Source organism: Triplophysa rosa, linkage group LG12 (genome assembly GCF_024868665.1).
Source record: "Triplophysa rosa linkage group LG12, Trosa_1v2, whole genome shotgun sequence".
Classification (NCBI taxonomy): Eukaryota; Metazoa; Chordata; class Actinopteri; order Cypriniformes; family Nemacheilidae; genus Triplophysa; species Triplophysa rosa.
The window spans coordinates 9,513,850-9,527,152 of NC_079901.1; the positions used below are offsets into that span (position 1 = coordinate 9,513,850).

Below are 13,303 nucleotides of genomic sequence, written 5' to 3' on the forward strand. Positions count from 1 at the left end.
ATCATACCCTTTAATAAAGGCAAAATCCATTTTTTCTGTTATGAAGGTATGGTACCATATGTCAGCCAAGGCACACAGATAAACAATTTACATGTAACTTCTAAATTTGCGTGCTTGTTGACACAACATTAAAGTGTGAATTTGGGTTGTTTGAGCGCCTGAAAAATTGCCATGGTTGGCACTTCAGTTGAAATTGTTTTTCTTTCCTCTGTTCCATCCAACCTTTACCACCGTGGTGTTATGGCCTAATTTTGGTCTCTGGAAGTAAATCTCTGTGCCAGTATGCATGGCACAGAGACTCAGACAGCCACAGACCATTTGCTAGCCCCCTGGCATCGTTTTACCTCCATATGCTGAGAACAGCAGGATCAGTGAGACCCAACGTGGGCCATTCCTCTAAGGGGTGTTAAAATTATCCCTAGCTGGGCTTTGAGTGTTAAGCTGTTTGCCCATCCATTTCCATGCTTGTGGGTTCCAAAGAACTCTGTAAAGAGCGTAAAGGCTTTTATTTTATGTAGTTTTTACCTTAAATGCTTCCAAGGCGCTTCTACAACAAGCCCAAAGAAAGTACTCTTTGTTTGTGTAAGACTTCAGTCTATTATCGCAGGTTGGCATGTCTTCATGGATGCCAAAGTTAAAAACCAATGGGTCAAAAAGCTTTGGTTGTGAGGCAACCAAAAAAATTGGTTGTGAGGCAAGCATTGACCCCATAATGCATCCCATAATGGTTACTGCTCTGCCATTGTTAAACAATGAAGTCGTAGTAGAACCTTGTTGTCCCGTTGACCTTGTTATATTCATATGACCGAGTAGGTGGTTTGCTGTCCTTTGAGTTAACATGAGCATCTCTGTAAGAGATAGGGTCATCATGATGAGATTACAATACGGGCAACCATAACTTAATGATGGGCTCCGGGCAGTGTGTACTGTCTGTGTTTGTCCCTATGTCTGGGGTAGCAAGACAGTAGCATACCCCTTGAGGATGAGGGATTTGCTGTAATTAACTGGAGAGGACATGGTGACACTAGAAGTAGAGGAAGGTCTAATTGTATCCGAGACAGAATGTCACAGTGACACGGGTGGGATGGAAGGATAAGCGAACGTCCCTGACTAAGTGAAAGTGACCTCAAAGTCTGAGGCTGACAGACGGGAGGTGAGCGTGATGAGACGTCTCGCGTCCTTTGCGGCGCCTCGCAAACCTCTGGTGAGTCATCGAATGTCAGCCTGGCGCGGGCGGCATCCATCCACACAAACCGTCCTCCTCTGACCAGAGCAATTAGCATTAGGGTCTCGCTGAGAGACGGACGCTCTGCCCCGAGCCTACTCTCTGTGGGGAGCTCTTTCAAAAACTGCTTACCGAGCACGTCCGATAATTTTGCAGGTATACCTAATTTGACACCTGTCTCATCATTTACAATTAGGCATTATGAGGTCTAATTGGCCATCTGCTGGTGCCATCGTACGCTCCTGGAGTGTGGCCACATTGGCATCCAGCTGTTCGGAAAGGCCACATGCAACAATTGGACACACTGGGACGGTCTGGCATAATCACAGTCAAAATCGCCATCCCTCGAAAACAGGAAATACTGGAGACATTAGCATGTTAGTTAATAACAAACGATTGGAAAGAATCGTCAAGGGCCATTCCTCAAGCTAAAAACATTTCTATAACATACTGTCTGGAATTGCGTGCCGTCAAAGGCTGAATAAATCTGTTTGCTTCAAATGATGGAGTCCGCAAGTAAAATGACAAGGATTAGCGCTGAAGTGAGGGAGTTTTGTCAAGAAAGAGTGACAAACAGACCAATAAGACAGTCTTTGATGTCCATCCTGCCTTCTAAATTGTACTCCTCGACAGGTAATTGTCATCTCCAGCCTGTCAATCAACCCTCCGCTTAAGCTGGATTTGCAGTTAAGGTGTCCCAGAGAGGGTCACCAAACAGTTAAAAAAGGAAAGAAAAAGGTTTTCAATTCACTGTGTTACACCCACATAAATATGGACTAATGAACTAACAAAAATAGATCCCCTTACACTACATAAGTTTGTATTCATACATATCTCTAACCTCATTATTTCACTGGCTTTCTCAGAATTTTACGGTGAGTCAACCCTGAGGTGGAAAAACACCCATGTGTACTTTCTTGTTGCAGGAACCCACCAGGGTTGAAGTTATACTAGACGCGGTCACATGCATATTTCAACAATTAAAAGCTCCCCACTCAAAGCCTGGCACAGACTCAAAGCAACACTGCAACAAACACGGGCTCCTGCTGTGTTAAGAAACATGAGTGGTTAGTCCACCTCCGTCTTCAACGCTCGTCCTGTATCCCAAGGGATGACCAACATTTATGATTTTTTGTTATTTCATACTGAAATAAACAAGACAAAGTGATAGACCAAATCCTTCCTCATTAATTTTCATTTTGACGTACAGTAGCGAGTAAATTTTAACAAGGTTGTTTATTATTCTTTTACTGGTTTAAAATTGTGTTTGTCTTACTTCTTTGTAGTCATGAACACTTCTTCATACGGTATCTCCGTTTCTAACACAACGCTAACACAAATAGTGAGGTGTGCGTTTCCCAAAGGCTCTGAAAACTGAGAGGGTAAACACATTCAAATCCCTTCGGTACATAAAGACTACAATATCATTAGAGATGGTGAGCACAGCAATAAACAAAGTGAGAGTAAAATATTCTAAACCATAAATAATATATTTTTCCCTTTTCAACAAAGTTTATGTTTGCTGGGAAAAATGCAAGCCCTTCACAAAGTTATGCTTGAATCCTGGATGCATAAACCCAAAGCTTGGCTCCATAAGGGCCGCGTGTGTAAGCAGAACAACTAATTGAGCTTAGGGGCAACTATCTACACAAACATACATCAAGCCCAAATGGGTTCGGCCGATGCAGACTTATTGACTTCTAGCTGAACCCCATCTTCTTTTTAATCTTTGTGCTGTTTTAGTCCATAGTTGTTTACAGCGCACGCTCTGTGTTTAATATATCTAAGAAAATGGTGTTCAGAGATGAGAACTGCTTTAGCGGACCGGCTATTTTATTAGAACTGTATCAACAAGAACAAAATGAAGCGTAAATAAACTCTTTTGGATCTAGTTTATTGGGGCTTCGGGCTGCAATGGATTACGGTTTGATAGCCGTGTGCGACTTTGGTCCAGTTGTTTTTGCAGGAATCTTTTATTTCGGGGAAAAAATTGATCAGGTTGTATCGATCATACAAAGAAATATACTTCAGAGAAGTTAAATTGCTTTTACAATGCCAGATATTTATGGGCTCTTAAATTGTAAGCAAAAGCAAAATGGACCTTATTTGCAGACAGTTTGTGTATGTGATAACCTATGGGTGGCATACAGGTTTGTGTGGAACAGAAAGGGGAGCTGGCAGGTTGTGGTGTCAGGATGATGGGATGTGATGGATGTATTTGGACAGTGGAGTACCAACTCTGCCCTGTTACATAACCATCATCCAGTCAGTTGCACATATAAACACACACTGGGGTGTTCCCATTAACACTATACACGCTCTCAAAGGGATGGACTGCTGTTTTTAACTACCTCATCTTCTTATCATTCCAACTGTATGGAGGCTTGCTGGGTATTATTTGTAAAGTACTTTCTGGGTCCAGCAAGCTCTAATCTGATTGGCTAACCTTAAAACAATTAATTTAGCAATTCTGACTCAGTTAAAAAATGCTTTACCCTACAGTACCACCACTGTACTTTGTTTTGAATGAGATAGAATAGATAATATAGTTCTAGTAATGCATTTGAAATATGGTGAATTAGAAACAATGTTTCACAGTTGTACTCTGAATAATGACAATGTTAATTAACTGTGTACTTAATTAAACTTCATTATTACTTTAAATGTTATTGTACTTTAATAGCTCCATGGCTTGTTATTGATCATTAATGCTGTAAATCTACTGTGCTCACTGTCAGATCAGTTGAGATGTCAGTCTAACAGACCGCTGTGCATTTGGCAGTCAGGCTCCATTTGACAGTATTTCCTGTGCGACTATTTCTCCTGTTCAGCACTGAAAAGACTGTGCACACACACAAACACACGCGCACACACACACCTTTCTGAATGAGGTCATTAGACTTTTGTTGTTATATATTGTTACAACATAATGTTATGTGGCCCAAACTTACATTAGTCATTTAACAGATGCTTTTATCCAAAGCGACTTACAAACGAGGTAAACAATAGAAGCAATTGAAACAACATAAGGACAACAAAAAGCGTAAGTGCAGTAAAACTGGTCACATATAGCCTACCACAGTGTACAAAGCTAAGGTTTTTTTAAGGATAGAAAGAATAGAAAAGAAATAGACGTCAGAACTAATCGGTCAGGTGCTGACGGAAGAGATGTGTTTTCAGCCGATTCTTAAAGATGGATACAGAATCTGCTCATCTTGTAGCAGCGTGCAGATCATTCCACAAATGTGGAACAGATCCAGAGAAGGTACGTGAGAGGGATTTTTTCCGCATTCGGTTTGAGAATATATCGATTAAAGTTGTTGTTTTGGTTTGTTTTTCGCACATAAAGTATTGTCGTCGCTTCAAAAAAATTCAGTTGAGCCACTGTGAGCGGATGGACCAATTTAACGATGTCTTTAGTACTTTTCTGGACCTTGACAACAGCTATAACCATGATGTCTAGGAGGCCTGGAAATCTCTCGGATGTCACCTGAAATATCTTTACTTGTGTTCCGAAGATGCCGGGAGGCCTTAAAACATGTTGAACGTCATGTGGGTGAGTAGAAAATAACACGATTTTGATTTTGAAGTGAACTTTTCCTTTTCCTTTCTTTTGTCCTTAACTGAACTCATCTCTTTGTTATTTCTGGGACAACAGTTGGGTTAAAAGTACCAAAAGACGACACAAAATGGCACCTAATGTGTTAAAACGACACATGCATAATGTGTGCATAACACAAACAATGTGTTAGTGTTTAGTATAGCAGTCACAATGATCCACACAATGATGCATGAGCAGCGTGGTCCATACCCAAACAATGGGTATAGAGGTGGAATCAAATTCTGGTTCAGTCAATCGAACAGAGTGTCAAACAGCCTATACACACCCGTCATCCTTGCACACGGCTAAATGAGTCACACCCTTATTTTCTGTTTGAGGCAGTGAACTACTGGACACAGAAAGTACACAGTCTTCTGTCCCCATTACTGGATATGCTGCTGGTCCCCAGAGCCCAGCGTGTGAGATTCAACCACGGCAATTAGCAGAATAACGTCCTTAACAGCAAAGACCGCAGGTGGATGAGAGAAAGAGAGACAAATAAAGAGAAAAAAAACTAGCAGATAAGTAAAACAGCTAGGACACAGATATAACCTTGGGAAAAAGGGTGCCTGATTATCATAAAATTAATGTGCACATTTATTACATAATAGTCTCATAGATGTTTATTGGAGCTGGGGGAAACCTTTGCTCTTTGCTGAGAGGAATATGATTATGCGTGACTTAATTATCATATATGAATTAATATAACTACGGAGGACTTTTAACCAGCTACCTTTAAAGCGATGAGATTTCACACAAGGATGAAAATTCATCATTTACTTTTGTTCCAAACCTTATTTTGGGGAAAATCGAAAGCCACGTTATAGGTTGTTTTAAAGGCATTTATTCATCAGAATCTTGCTTGACAGTTGTATTGGAATGTGTTGCATTGGCATCTTCTTTTGTGTTCCACACAAGAAATAAAGTCAATCAGGTCTGAGTGTGAAAAAAAGGACAATATTTCATTTTCTGCATGAATTATTCCTTTAATAAACATGATAAAGTCCAACGGTGTAGCTGCTCAATGGCACATCGTCTTCACTGTTTATGTTTCCTTTATTTCGTTGTCTTATTAGTTCAGCTACGGCAGAATAACCCGTGCGTGTTTGAGCATTCTGTATCAGACGCAGAAGGACTGAGATGCTGGAGTCACAACTCTCAAGTCAGAGAATGAACAGAAACACTCTGGACGTCAAATTAATTCATACCAGCCTCAAACAACACGGCAACAAAACAAAGCTTGTACTCAAAGACAGAAACAAACACGTCCCCAAACAAACGCACGTTGCCGCTGACAAAAGCAAAAGACTTTTCTAAACAGCAAAGAAAGTTTGTGGTTCATCCAGAAATTGAGAATAAACAGGTTGCTTCGCAAAGTTTGTAGCACAATTAAAAGTGTTAACTTTTTCCTTAAAGCTGCAATTTGTGACTTGTGCGTCTTTTTTGCTAGCTCGGTATGACATATAAAGTTGCAAGCTACTTGCAGAGGGTTTTTTCTTCATGCAAAATTTAACCCAACGTCCTGAATTGTAAATCACTACTATAAGCTTATTGTTGCAAATTGGGATGAGGTAGGAAGGCGTACTTACTCACTACCTAATTAAAAACTGTTTATTTTTTACCCCCCAAAAGTTACAGACTGTAGATTTAAGGACGTTTTAGCTAAACTATGGCTCTGGACTGAGTGGAACACAGAAAATCAACATAACTTTTTAACTAGCACAGAAATATTTTGTTGTTCATTCATGTCATTTTAAATCAAACTGAATAACAACACAAACATAAGAATGACAGAAAATACAACTCAGATAAAATCTTAAGGTTTTACACATTTTTTTTCTGAGCAGATCAGTTTGTAGAACGGCGGTATTATCTGTTTTATGACTACGAGGCCCGGACCCCCAACCATCTCAATAAACACAGACCCCAGACGCGACTGGACAAATAATCCTGTGAAAATTGGCTTGCGGTCTGTTCTCTGCCGCTCTTTCTCTGTTTGCTAACGTGAGGAGTGCCGAGTACAATAAGGAGAGTGTATTTACCTGTCAAACACAGCTCTCCAGCTACTGGGACTGAGAGACTGTGCGTGTCTTCATAGCGACATTAAACCCGCTGCTGTCTTGAACAAACCTCAGGCTCTTGTTATACGTGAGCAAACTGAAATGGCATTTCAACGCATTTACCTTGGAGTGAAATGTGATGTTGCACAGGAAATATCGTAATACATTTTATAAATATATGATCAAATTGGATTTGATGGTCGATTAGGTTGATATTATTGATATTGTTGGATAATATGTTTTTTTCTAACCACCCACATAGCTCGGGCTATCAGCGAAAACATTATTACTTGATATCAGTGAGTAAGAAGGTTATTATTATTTGATGAAAGATAATGAAAACAAAACCATCTTTAGAACAACATGCACTTAAAAATCATACACAATAAGACCAGAGACATCAAGAAATGAAACCGGGTACATTTTGTATTCATGCTGATATTTGACATAATGAGTCATGTTATTCTGTTAGAATAGTGTGTGTCCTTCTGTTGTAGATGGAGTCATGTAGTCAAGAAAATTGTATTATTAAAGGAATAGTTCACCTAAAAATGAAATTTTTTTCAGCATGTAGGCCTACTCACCCTCATGTCAATTCAAACCTTTCTGACATTCTTTTTTCTGCAGAACACAAAAGAAGATATTTTGGTTACCGAACAACGGCGGTACCCATTCACTTCTATTGTATGGACACAAAACCAAGTCAATGGGTCCTTCTAAAGGAAAGTTGAAACTCCCAAAAGCCCATATAGCCATTGTAAAAGTAATCCAAATAATTTATGAAGCCAAACAAAAATGATATTTTGAGCTTATTTAGCCAAATTAAATTATTTTTAATATTTAGCTAAATTCAAATACGCAGACACGTCCATAAATCCAGATTGGAGAAAACTTTCATTGAATGTAGCGCTCTGGATTGGTTTGGATTTAAATTTCACCAAATATGCTCAAAATATATGTTTTGTTTTCTCACACACTTGACATTTTGTTACAAAAAGTCATCTAGAATTATATTTTGATGAAATGTGTATGCGTTTAATACATCTCGGATGACATGAAGGTGAGTAAATGATGAGAGAATTGTTCATGCTTGGGTGAACTATGACTTTAAACTACAAATAATCTACTCGATTCATTGGTTTGCTTTACAAGAAGCATCATCAAGAGATCCTTTCCCCCAGCTTTTCTTACGCTAATATAGAATCTCTCCCAGAGAGGAGGAATTAAACAGCCATGTCGATTTCCATTATCAGCATCAGGTGCTATGACTGGGCTGGGCCCATGCTCCAGTGTTCCCTTCCCTCTCGCACTGCGCCTTTTAACCCTAATTGACATTCTCACGTCCTGCCTCTGCCTGCTGCCCAGAGCATTCACCGGGCACAGAGAGAGCGAGAGAGAGAGAGGTATGCACATATGTCTGCTGTCTGCGCAGGCGAATGTGCCTGCTGGGCTTGATATCTCTGAAGGCTGCACTGAACGAGAGTTAGAGAGAGTCAGCATCTCTGCAGCCGTGCCAGCTTTTCTTCTCTAATAGACGAAAAAATGTTCCGCTCTTTGCGCCCTGCTCGTGTTAATGATATGAAGCACTTAAACGAAACAGGGGGCCGCAGAGTTTCAGCGAGATCTCACCAATGAAACGCACTCAGCATTAAACTCCACACGGGCATATCCAGAACCAAACTGTAATTCTGTTCGGACCACCATCTGCCGTTCTCACGTTAGTTAAAAGTGGCGTAAGCGCTTTTTTAATAACATGCATAAAATTCCTTTGTTTCAGACAGATATGACTGAAAAAGATGAAACCACACCTGTCTCTGTAACTGCTCTAGGATCTGTCAAGGAGGTCAACAACATCTTTACAAAAGTTCGTATTACTATACATCTTACAAGAAAGATGTTTACAGTGATGTTAAATGTGGCAGACAGGACAAAATAGAAATCCATGTCTTTTAAAGGTGCTGTGTGTAATTTTTTGAAAGATCTATTGACATAAATGCAATATAACATAGCCTAAGTAAATATGTGTTCAGAGGTGTGTAAAGACCTTACATAATGAAGTGTTATGTTTCTTAGAATGAGCTATTTCTATCTACATACATCGCGGGTCCCCTTACATGGAATTCGCCATGTTGTTTCTAGAGAAGCCCTAAACGGACAAACTGCTCTACAGAGCGCGTTTCGTAAAAAACCTTTCTCTCTTTCGGCAAAGAAGTGAAAATGTGACGACATCTTAGTCCTGCGTCAGCCACTGTAGTGCTTCGAAAAGGATGGAGTGAGCCATTGGTTGTAATTCGCAAGCTCACCACTAGATGCTGCTAAATTTCATACACTGGACAAATTTAGAGTTGAAAACATTTGTTTACAACAGTAAGCTTATAATAATAACGATTTATAAACTGAGCCGTCAGGTATGATTTTGTGGGTAATGGGAAAGTAGTTTGACTTTATTTGACTTGACCCATGTGATGGTAAGTACAGTATGTAAAGTAACTTGTAAATTCTGTTTCAAAAGTTACAGATTGACACTAATGTAGTTTAAATGTAATATAAAAAACAAGAAACATCACATATGTTGCTTGCAAAACACATTATTCAATGAAACATACAGCTCTTAAACCTGCCATCAATAGACAGAGTTAACACTTGATGGAAGTCTTATTATCTGAGAAGCAAATATTTCATGCTGAACTCAAACCCAGACGGCACATTAACGTGTGAGCACAGCTGAATAAAAGCCTTACTTATCCAGACTGGAATTACGGTGGGGAACACATTAAGAAGACTCAACTTATTAGCGGAGCATTAAAGTTACGCCCCTCCTGGACTAATCCTCTCGCCTTGGCACATTTGGTAATAATGTTACAGCCGCAAGCACAAAAGCTCCTCTCTGCCTTCTGCTTTTCTGACAGACTGCCATTTCTGAGGGGAGGAAAAACATCACATGTACGACACCAAAACACAGATGCGCGCACAAACACCCCTTCGTCTACTCTGAAACAGACAAAGAGACATGAAATAACCTTTATTTGGTTTTAAAGAGGCGACGTCTCTTCATTCGTATGTATCGAGCTCTGTTCATACAAGTATTATGAATGTATAAACATCTTTGATGAAGAATATTCACGGTTTTTCTCTCATGCCTTCCTCCGTGCTTTCAGGTAGACTCAAGGACCCTTCATCTCCGGTACAAATGCACTCCTTTCTCTCTCCTTCTCGCTTATTCTTTCATTTTTCTGTTTCTTCCTCCTGTTTTAGATGAGGCAAAAACAGAGAATACAAAAGTGCAGACGATGTTTCATCTCATCTCTTGAGCAGGTGTGACATTCTGCATGATTTGAAGTGATGCTTCATGTCTCTGCGAATTTTGATTTAGATGAAGTATATGATAATATGACCCAGGGTGTGTTAGGTCTTGCCATTTGTATTATTATCAAGGACCGGTATACACTGTTTGTGTAGAAAGGGATTCTTCCCTTGCTATCTCTATATAGGCAAACTCAAAATAAAGCGATAAATACAAATCGTGTCGTCATTTATTCACCATAATGTTATTCAAAACCAGTATATGATTCTTTTTTCTGTAGAACATAAAGGAAGATATTTTAAGAAATGTGGTTTTGTGTCCATGCAATGGAAGTCAATGGAGGCCTGTGTTGTTTGGTTACCTACATTCTTCAGAATATCTTCTTGTGTGCTCTGTAAAACAAAGAAATTCATACAGGTTTGAAATCACATGAGGGTGAATTTTGGGGTGAACTATCCCTTTAAGTCTTGTGATCCGTGACTAGTTTACACAGGCCCTACACAACAGCAATACTTATTGACTAGTCTTCATAGTTAGTAGTCAACTAATTTCAAGCGTAAAAAAGTAGTCTGGTACCTTATCACTGAGACATATGGATTGAGTCTCAGCACACATCGATCTTGGATTGCTCAGTCCCATAATGCCCAGAGGCGTGTGGGTGACGTTCCAAATGTTATGAAGCTTTATATGATACACTCCTTTGGGCATTTCTGTCACAGGTTTCATTCCAGTGTCACGACCTCAATATACACAAGTGCAGTACGGATGTACGGACCTTTTTCCTCCCCTCTAGGAAAATGAAAGTGACTCACGAAGAATAGGTCTGTTTCTCAATACCGTTTTCAATTACAACAGGAGCAACTAGGGCAGCGGCACTCCATAAAACATGGATGCTTACACAATCTGCTCTTCACACAACATCGGTATTATCAGAAAATACTTCTCCGAGTGCTGAAAGCGATCAGTCTGGGTCCGCCGAAGCCTCGTGGGCTCTTGGTAATGGCTCTCATCAAATATACTTATAAAACGCCCCATGGCCCCACAACAGCAAAAAGGTGTGATGAGAAAAATCGTGGCCCGGCTTTGAAAACATTTTTTTTTCTGATTTGTCATTGCGCTGTGTACTAATCTAGCGGTTTGTCATTTTGATGGATAAGTGGATAAAGAGAGAGGACGGGCGGGCTGTGGTCTGTACTTTTAAAACCCTTCATGTGCTTACGTGTAAGCAACCCACTCCGTAGCCGATGTAATCAGAGCGGGCCTTTCTCGACAGTTCAGGGTTTATTTATTTCTCGCCACTAATTGGTGTATAGGCACGCTTAACAAGTGGAAATGCAGGCAGCCGTCACAACTGCAGTTATTAACCCCTCGGGGCTACTGCGGAGGTGGCGATGCTTTGAGAACGAAAGTCTTGGGGTCTGGGTCGGCGGGGGGACTTGAAGTGGGAAGTGATTCATAAACTTCAATCTGGTTATGAAACAAAAAGTGCAATAACAGAAGCGTAAGACTATCCAAAAAGTTGAGAGAGGGTGAGGCGAAGTCAATAAAAAGTTAGGGTTTATTTAGCCGTGTCTAAAAAAGACGTACCTTTTCCGCTGCTACGCTTTTCCACAACCGTACCACGAAATTGCACTCTACATATTTACAATTCAGCTCAGCGTGCCCTCAGGTAAGCACAGCATCCTGTCACAAGCGACGTCTAAAAATTATGATTGGTGAGGTGAATGTGATGAGGAATCTTTCCCCCGAAGCTGAAGGCACATTTTGCTCCGTGTGTCACTCAGCTCAATTCAGGCAATAAGCTTCAAAAAGAACAGATAGTGCAGGAGAGGTGACAAAAGAGATGGATGCGGACGCAGTCGCGGATGTCTTCTGAAGGTTGAGGACGGGGTGCTGACTATTGTGCACAATGGAACGCTGAACCTGTTTTTATTTCGTTAATTGGAAATTACGGCGTAAATGGAAACACGTGCGCTTTGTTCGCAAATGTATTTTCTTTGTTTTGTGCTTATTTGATTAATTGCACGTTCAGGTCAAAGGGGGAAATCTTTAAAGGCTTAAAACAACACCAGCGCGCAAAGTATTCTTACAGTGTTACATTATGACATGAACTGCAATTATAGAGATTTCAGTGCTGAGCTTAATGTATAAAAGAGACTTTTCATTTTATATTTGCATGCTGATATCTGAGCGCAGTCGGTCTGTCCAACAAGCGTTAAATAGTCGAGAGGTTAACAGTGTTTTTGTATCTGTGTATGGTGAAATGTCCAGGGCTGTAATGTCCACCAAATCTAGTTATTATCTTTGCAGAAAGGCCATATAGTTTTATTTATTTTATTATCATTTTTTTCCACAAACCTATTTTGTGGTTACCCTTGGGAGCCTTCAGTGTCACAACAGTAAAGTAGGTTTTCTGACTGTGACTTACATACAGAATGCAAGCCGATACCACATTTATTCATACAAATGTAGTGTTTAAAAATAATTTAAGTAATTGTCCTATACTTGTTCATTCATAGATTAAGGAAACAAAACCCCAGCATTTTGCATTGAACTCACCTTACTCACTGCACATGGTTAAAGGTGCTGTGTGTAATTTTTTGGGAGGATTTATTGACTGAAATGCAATATAACATACATAACTATGTCTTCAGAGGTTCAGAGAAGCGTTATGTTTTTTATTATCTTAGAATGAGCTTTTTCTATCTATATACACCTCGGGTCCCCTTACATGGAATTCGCCATTTTGTTTCTACAGTAGCTCTAAACAGACAAACTGCTCTACAGAGCGCGTTTCGTAAATACATTAGAAGTGAAAATGTGACGACATCTTAGCCACCGTAGTGCTTTGAAAGGGAGGGGTGGAGTGAGCCGTTGGTTGCAATTCTCAAACTCACCACTAGATGCCGCTAAATTTCATACACTGGACCTTAAATTCTACTGTTCTTTAATGATACATTGATTCATGCGACTTCTTCAGAAATGATGTGCTATTAATTTTATAAGCTGTCACACTCACAATTTCCCCTGGTAGATAAAAAATATACTACAAAGGGACGAAGGGTAATATCTAAAGACCACTATACTTTATGATAAAGTATCTGAAGGGGTAC

General features: G+C 39.9%; 1 protein-coding gene across 5 annotated transcripts in view; it reads right to left on the reverse strand.

The window, feature by feature from the left end:
• Positions 1-13,303, reverse strand: part of kirrel3b (kirre like nephrin family adhesion molecule 3b) — a 192,868-nt gene that overhangs the window by 103,985 nt on the left and 75,580 nt on the right. The gene's annotated exons all lie outside the window — the stretch shown is intronic.